The following is a 6,365-nucleotide window of genomic DNA, read 5'->3' as shown; positions in this document are numbered from 1 at the left end:
GAGATATGGATTATTCAGTATATTCAGGTAGTTTGCTGACCTCATTTTTTTGAGCACATAATGTTGTTGAACTTAGATCTGATCAACAAAAGCAACCACAGGTCATAAAGCTGTCCCCGCTGGTTTACGGTAGACACTAGGTATGATGGGTGCATCACTTTCACTGCCTCTCTTCTTACGCTGATGCACCCATCACTCTGGAACAGGGTAAATCTGGATTCATCAGACCACATGACCTTTTTCCAATGCTTCACAGTCCATTCTTTATATTTCCAAGCAAACCTAAGCCTTTTTTTTTTTTATTAGTCTCATGATAAGTGTTTCATCTACACATCTGTAGAGTACACAGTATTTAATTATAAAATGAGGGGTGTATATTTACTTCTTGTGTCTTCTTTATCTTCTCCTCTTATTAACAACAATAACAGTGTATAGAAAATATTCAATATTTTCCAAAATCAGTATATACAGTATATTCAAAAGATCTAAACTGTATTGTGACATTGTGACATGCAGTGGAACCTTGCATTGTGAGTAACTTGTTCTGCAAGCATTTTGCAAGCCTGAAGTATTGGTACTGTAGATATATGAGTACTGTAGTACGTATACGTCTGCCCAGCGTCACATGATCACAATAGAGCCAATGTTTTTTTTCTCTCCCGTGCTGAGGGATTGTGGGTAATCGTCTCCCATACGCAGTCTCAGTGCACATGCATCACCAGTATAGTGCGCGCACGTGTAAAGCATATTTTTTCTTATTTTGACTAGTTTAAAATATTCCTAAACTACATCTAAATCTCTCGATCTACTACTGTGTTAGATCTTTTTGGGGAGGGGGGTTTAGAGGTGAATGACTTCAGAACTGCAGAGAGTTCCTGTTCCTCCAGAGACAGTTTGATCACTGATGATTTTAATAATGCAGTTTCTTTATTAGTGCTATTTTCTTCCATGGTGCATTTTATAAGCCAAAAGATTAAAATATTGTGTAGTTTACTGGAGGTATATAAAAACAATCTATTATTATTAGTATACATATTAGTATAATATTAGCACAATAATTATTGTATTTAAAGAATAATTTAGGTCTCTGTACAATGTACAATCAACTACTGTAAAAAAAGCATCATAGTTTAAGCATCATGGTTTAACAGTGTGGGTCTTATTTGGAACCAGATCACAAGCATAATTTGTTCTGGAAGTGTGCTTGTATAGCAAAACACTTGTATATCAAAGTGAATTTCCCCTTAAGAAATAATGGAAACTCAGATTCGTTTCACAACCCAAAATATTCATATAAAATATTTTGGGTTAATACAAAACATAAAGTAAAAATGAAACAAATTAACCTGTACTTTACCTTTGAAAAGAACTTGTGTTAGACAAGGGAAGAAGCAGAAGCGGGGGGGCTACTGTGTAGGACAACTTTCTCTCTCTCTCTCTCTCTCTCTCTCTCTCTCTTTCTCACACACACACACACACACACACGGAATCACTCCTCTAAACAAATTCATCTTCTGCACTGCTACAGCCTTTTTAATCTTTTTCTTCACAATCTTTTTCTGTTGCAATACAGTTACTACAAAATAAAAAATAATGATTTACGCACACACACATGATCACACTATAGTAAACAGTACACGCATGCACAGATCTTGAATATACGAGTGATGCACGCGCACTGAGACTGAGAATGGGAGACAATTACCCACAATCCCACAGCGCGCGCGAGAGAGAAGAATCATTGGCTCAGTTGTGATAATGTGACACTCGACAGGCAAAGCGTATATGTATACTACTTGCACCACATGTTACAGAAAACAGACCCTGGATCTCTAGCAAATTAGCCAATTCACATTTCTACTGAGATTTCATGAGACAGTCATCATCACATTTCAGCTCGCTAGTGGTGCACAGGGTAGCCTAAGTATGTAGGCATAATAATCAATGCTCAAATAAATCGTTTAAATAGTTTTCAATAGTTTGAAAAAAATTCATTACAGTTTGCTTGGCAGAAGAAGTTATATAAGTTACAAAGTTGGTTCTGGTGTTGCTGCAAGTACACTGTTAAAACCAAAATAAGTCGTTGCAACGTAAAAATGTTTAGTAACAGGTTGCACAGCTTTTTTAAGCTTATTCAACTTTTGGAGAAATTAGCTGGCCAAACTAAATATTTTACGTTGCTGTTTAGTTAACACAAAAACTCTTAAAAACCCTTAAGTTCACTTTACTTTAAATTCAAATATTTAAGTTAGCTCAAGTAGTATTGGTTGTGGGCTCAATTTATTATATTGCTCTAGGCCCAACTTTTCATCTATTCAAAAAAGTAGGTTGTCTCCCATTGTAGCCCTTTCATGTAGTTGGTTCAAGTGATTGTTTTTCTATAAAAAAGAAATTGGCCTAATGATACACCAACAATTAAAACATTAACATAACTTTAAAAACTTTATTCTTCCAAAACTAATTTAAGTTAAAACATTAATCTGTATAAAACATATACACGGTTACAATACCTGGAAAACACCAGATGCTTATCACTGACTGTTTGTTTTATATTACAACAATATCATAACCATTTTTATAAACAAGCAAAGATTTTACTTTTAAAGACTTTTTCCCCAATATGTCAGACATAAAAAAGAAACCGAAAAACTTGGTAATGTTTCTCAACATGAATCTGAGGGGAGCATGTTTCTCCAAGTCCAATAATAATCACTTCATAGGTGTCCTCCAGTCCTTTCGGAATTCAAAGTCCAGAGCACAGACCTGACTAAACTTTACTCCTAAAGCTGCTGCATTGTCAGCCACACCCTCAAGGACAACAGTACCCTCCATCACCATGTTCACGTTCCCTCAGTAGCTCCAAAAGGCCAACCGTCACCTCTCTGACCTCAATCCTTCACAACAGAGCTCTGTTAAAGAAAACATGAGGAATCTTGTAAAGACAATGATGATAAATTCTACAAAGTATCTATTTATGATGAAACTAAAATATATTAATAAGGCTACCAGTGTGTCTAAAAGCTCATACTGTTTCATATTCCAAAGGTTTGATATTTTCAAGGGTTTTACTTTGTCATTCTCAGGAGGTAAATACATGTTTGGAGTAATGTTCTAAATTAACCGGGTATTTTATTTTATTTTTTTTATACAAATACATTAACCAATATAATTCTCCTAGATTAGCATTAGCAACTCTAGTGAGTGGGGTGCTGGGGGATGTGTGTGTTTGGGGGGTGTCTTATAAAATTACGTGATTGCATCTCAGGGAAGATAAATTACCGGCTCAACTTGATTTTATTTAGAGTTTTCAGTCTGTGTCTCTAAAATGCTCAAGAACACAATGTTACCAGTTTCAACAAATACAACTGAACATTGGGCCAAAGAACAATATTAATTTATTCAACATTCATCTAGTTGGAGTTTTTAAAAGTTTAAATTGTTAGTATATATAATTTGCCTAGAAATATGATTATTCTGGAGTCTCTGTATGATTATTAGGTTTTGACTGTCTGGCAACCAGCTATCTTCCTGTAGTTACTACTGCCACATTCATTCTCATATGTCATTCTTCTCATGTGTTCTCTTCTCAAATATTATTATTATTATTACAACTACTGTAACTTACTTTTCCTAATACATTATTTATACCTGTATATAACTGTTAAAATCAGTAACTTACAGTAATTTTAAAGTCTTAAGTCATAGCATTGTGTTTATTTTAAATAGTATGTCAGTGGTTAACTAGTCTTCACCCTTTTCTAGTGAAAAACACCAGCAATGCTTTCCGGTAAAATACTTTCACACACAAACAACTGATCATAATCTTAAAGTGCAAATGCATTAAGATAAAAAAAAAAAAACGATAAAAAAACAAAGATTAAGTAAAAAAAAAAAAGGTAAGACTATAAATGTAAAAGTCAGTATAAGGCATACAGTAGATAGATAAATTAATAAACAAACACAAAAAGATTAAATATAAGATGTTCAAAATTAAAAGTTAATTTAAAAGAACAAATGTCAAAGTGGACTGGACAGGAAATCGTTGGCAATCTCAGAGTGAATTAATGTGAAAAGATGTGCCTTCAGCTTTGATTTAAAACTGTCATTAATGGGAGCAGACTTAATGTGATCCAGGAGGCTATTTCAAAACCTAGGTGCAGCAACAGCAAAAGCCATGTCACCTCGGGTCTTAAAGGGAGCTGGTATATATAAATACTGGGTTAGCAAGTTACATTGCTACAAGTCACAGATGTATTTAAGCCAGATTATTGAGGGCTTTAAAAACAAAAATCTTTTTTTAAAACCCATTTGATATTTAATGGGTAACCAGTTCAGTTGAGCCTAGACAGGGGTGATATCCTGCCTTATCTTTTTTCCAGTTTGAGTCTGGCCGCTGCATTCTGGGCCACCTGAAATCTATTTAGAGTAGAACCCCCAGACAACCCCCATGTTTAGGCAGCTACAGTAGTTAATCTGGAAAGTGATCAAGCATGGACATCTAGTTCCAGGTCCTTTTAAGATAAAATAGGCTTTAGCTTTGCTTTCAACCCTGAGTTAATCGAAAATCTGACTTGCTTATTAAAATTTAGGGAAGTATCCAGAAACACACTAAGATTTTTCATTTTATTATCCAAATATGAAGACAGGGAACCAAGCAAATGAACTAGGCTAGAAACAGAGCTAGGGGACCAAATGTAATTACTTCGGTTTTGTTTTCGTTTAAGTGCAAAAATAGTTCTCTGCCATTGAGCATTTAATATCATCAAGGCAGTTTAATAGGCTGTCTAGTGCACAGCATCTTAGCAGGTGTAACAGGAAGGTAAAATTGTGAGTTGTCCAGGTAACAGTGATAAAAAAATTCTTTCTCAAAGATGGAGACAATGGGGAGCATGTATAGTGAAAATAACAATGATCCTAAAAATGAGCCTTGGGGTATACCACAGTTCACAGGAGAGGAGGACATAGAACATTCTATTATTGTAGAATAGACAATAATATTGAGATGGTTCTAAGGCTCTGCAAACCAAATTTAACCTCTAAACAACAACAAAAATGTCATGATCAATTGTGTCTGAGGTTGCACTGAGATCTAATAAGACCAAAATGGCACAGGAGCCAACAGAATGTGATTATAAGCATTTAATAAGGTGGATTCTGTGCAATGTAGTGCTCTAAATGGAGATTCAAACCTATCAATGATGTTGGAATTGTTCAGGTAGGTATAGACCTAAATGGAAAAAAAACGCTTTCACACAACTGCTGCTGACTTGACCATTTTGCTTTTCCACTGTTTAAAACTACAAAAACCTGTTGAAAACTACAACACCCACAACACGGCTCTCAGTGTCATAAAAAGTTCTGGAATTATGGAAATGTGTGTAAAATCTGAAAAATGTGTATGAATCAAAATGATCAGATCGTCTCTGATGAGCAAGCCAAAGGTGACAGTGGAAAGGAAAAACTCCCTGAGTTGAAAGAAACTTTAGGGAGAAACTTTGAGAGGAACCAGACTCAACAGGAAACCCATCCTCATTTGGGTGATAACAGATGGCAGGAATTGTTGTCATACTGTTTGTTACTTCGGCTGGAGGTACAATATAATAGAGTCCAGTTTATTATTGGAGGCTCAGGTGGAATGAAGAAAATTCTATTCCTAACTATTGAGCGACTGCAGTCACAAGTCCTCAGAGAACAGCTGTCTGAAACAGCCGAAGCCAGGACCATCTTCATGGTAAAGTGGAACCGTCCCTAGTCACTCGTAGGTCATGTTTAGCCTCCATACGACGAAATCTCCAACCAGTGAGGCACCAGGATTAGTCAGAGAGGGCAGAGGGGGTCTGGATTACTGGCAGCTCATGAGAGACATGTGTAGCTTGACAGAGAGAGAAGAGAGGAGAAGAGAAGGAGAGATAACAGTTAAGTAAAAAAAAGTGCCGTCACATGCTTTCCTTGGTACAGTCCTACTCAAGAGTAGGATGATTCATAACTAACTTTTATATCTTACCCTGAGGTAGGAAGGTTTTCAGTCCTAAATTCAATTAAATTTTTTAATTCAATTTTATTTGTATAGCGCTTTTAACAATTGTCATTGTCGCAAAGCAGCTTTACACAATCAAAAGAATTATTTAAGTTCGTATGAATTAAAATGGTCAGATAGTCCCTGGTGAGCGAGCCGAGGGCGACAGTGGCAAGGAAAAACTCCCTGAGATGGCAATAGGAAGAAACCTTGAGAGGAACCAGACTCAACAGGGAACCCATCCTCATTTGGGTAACACAGAGAGCAGGAATTGATCTGCATTCATACTGTGTGTTAGATGGCAGCCAGTTCAGTATAATAGCTGATGTTAATTAATGTTAATATGAAG

Source organism: Clarias gariepinus, chromosome 15 (assembly GCF_024256425.1).
Source record: "Clarias gariepinus isolate MV-2021 ecotype Netherlands chromosome 15, CGAR_prim_01v2, whole genome shotgun sequence".
Taxonomy (NCBI): domain Eukaryota; kingdom Metazoa; phylum Chordata; class Actinopteri; order Siluriformes; family Clariidae; genus Clarias; species Clarias gariepinus.
Note: the sequence above shows the minus strand (reverse complement) of the source record.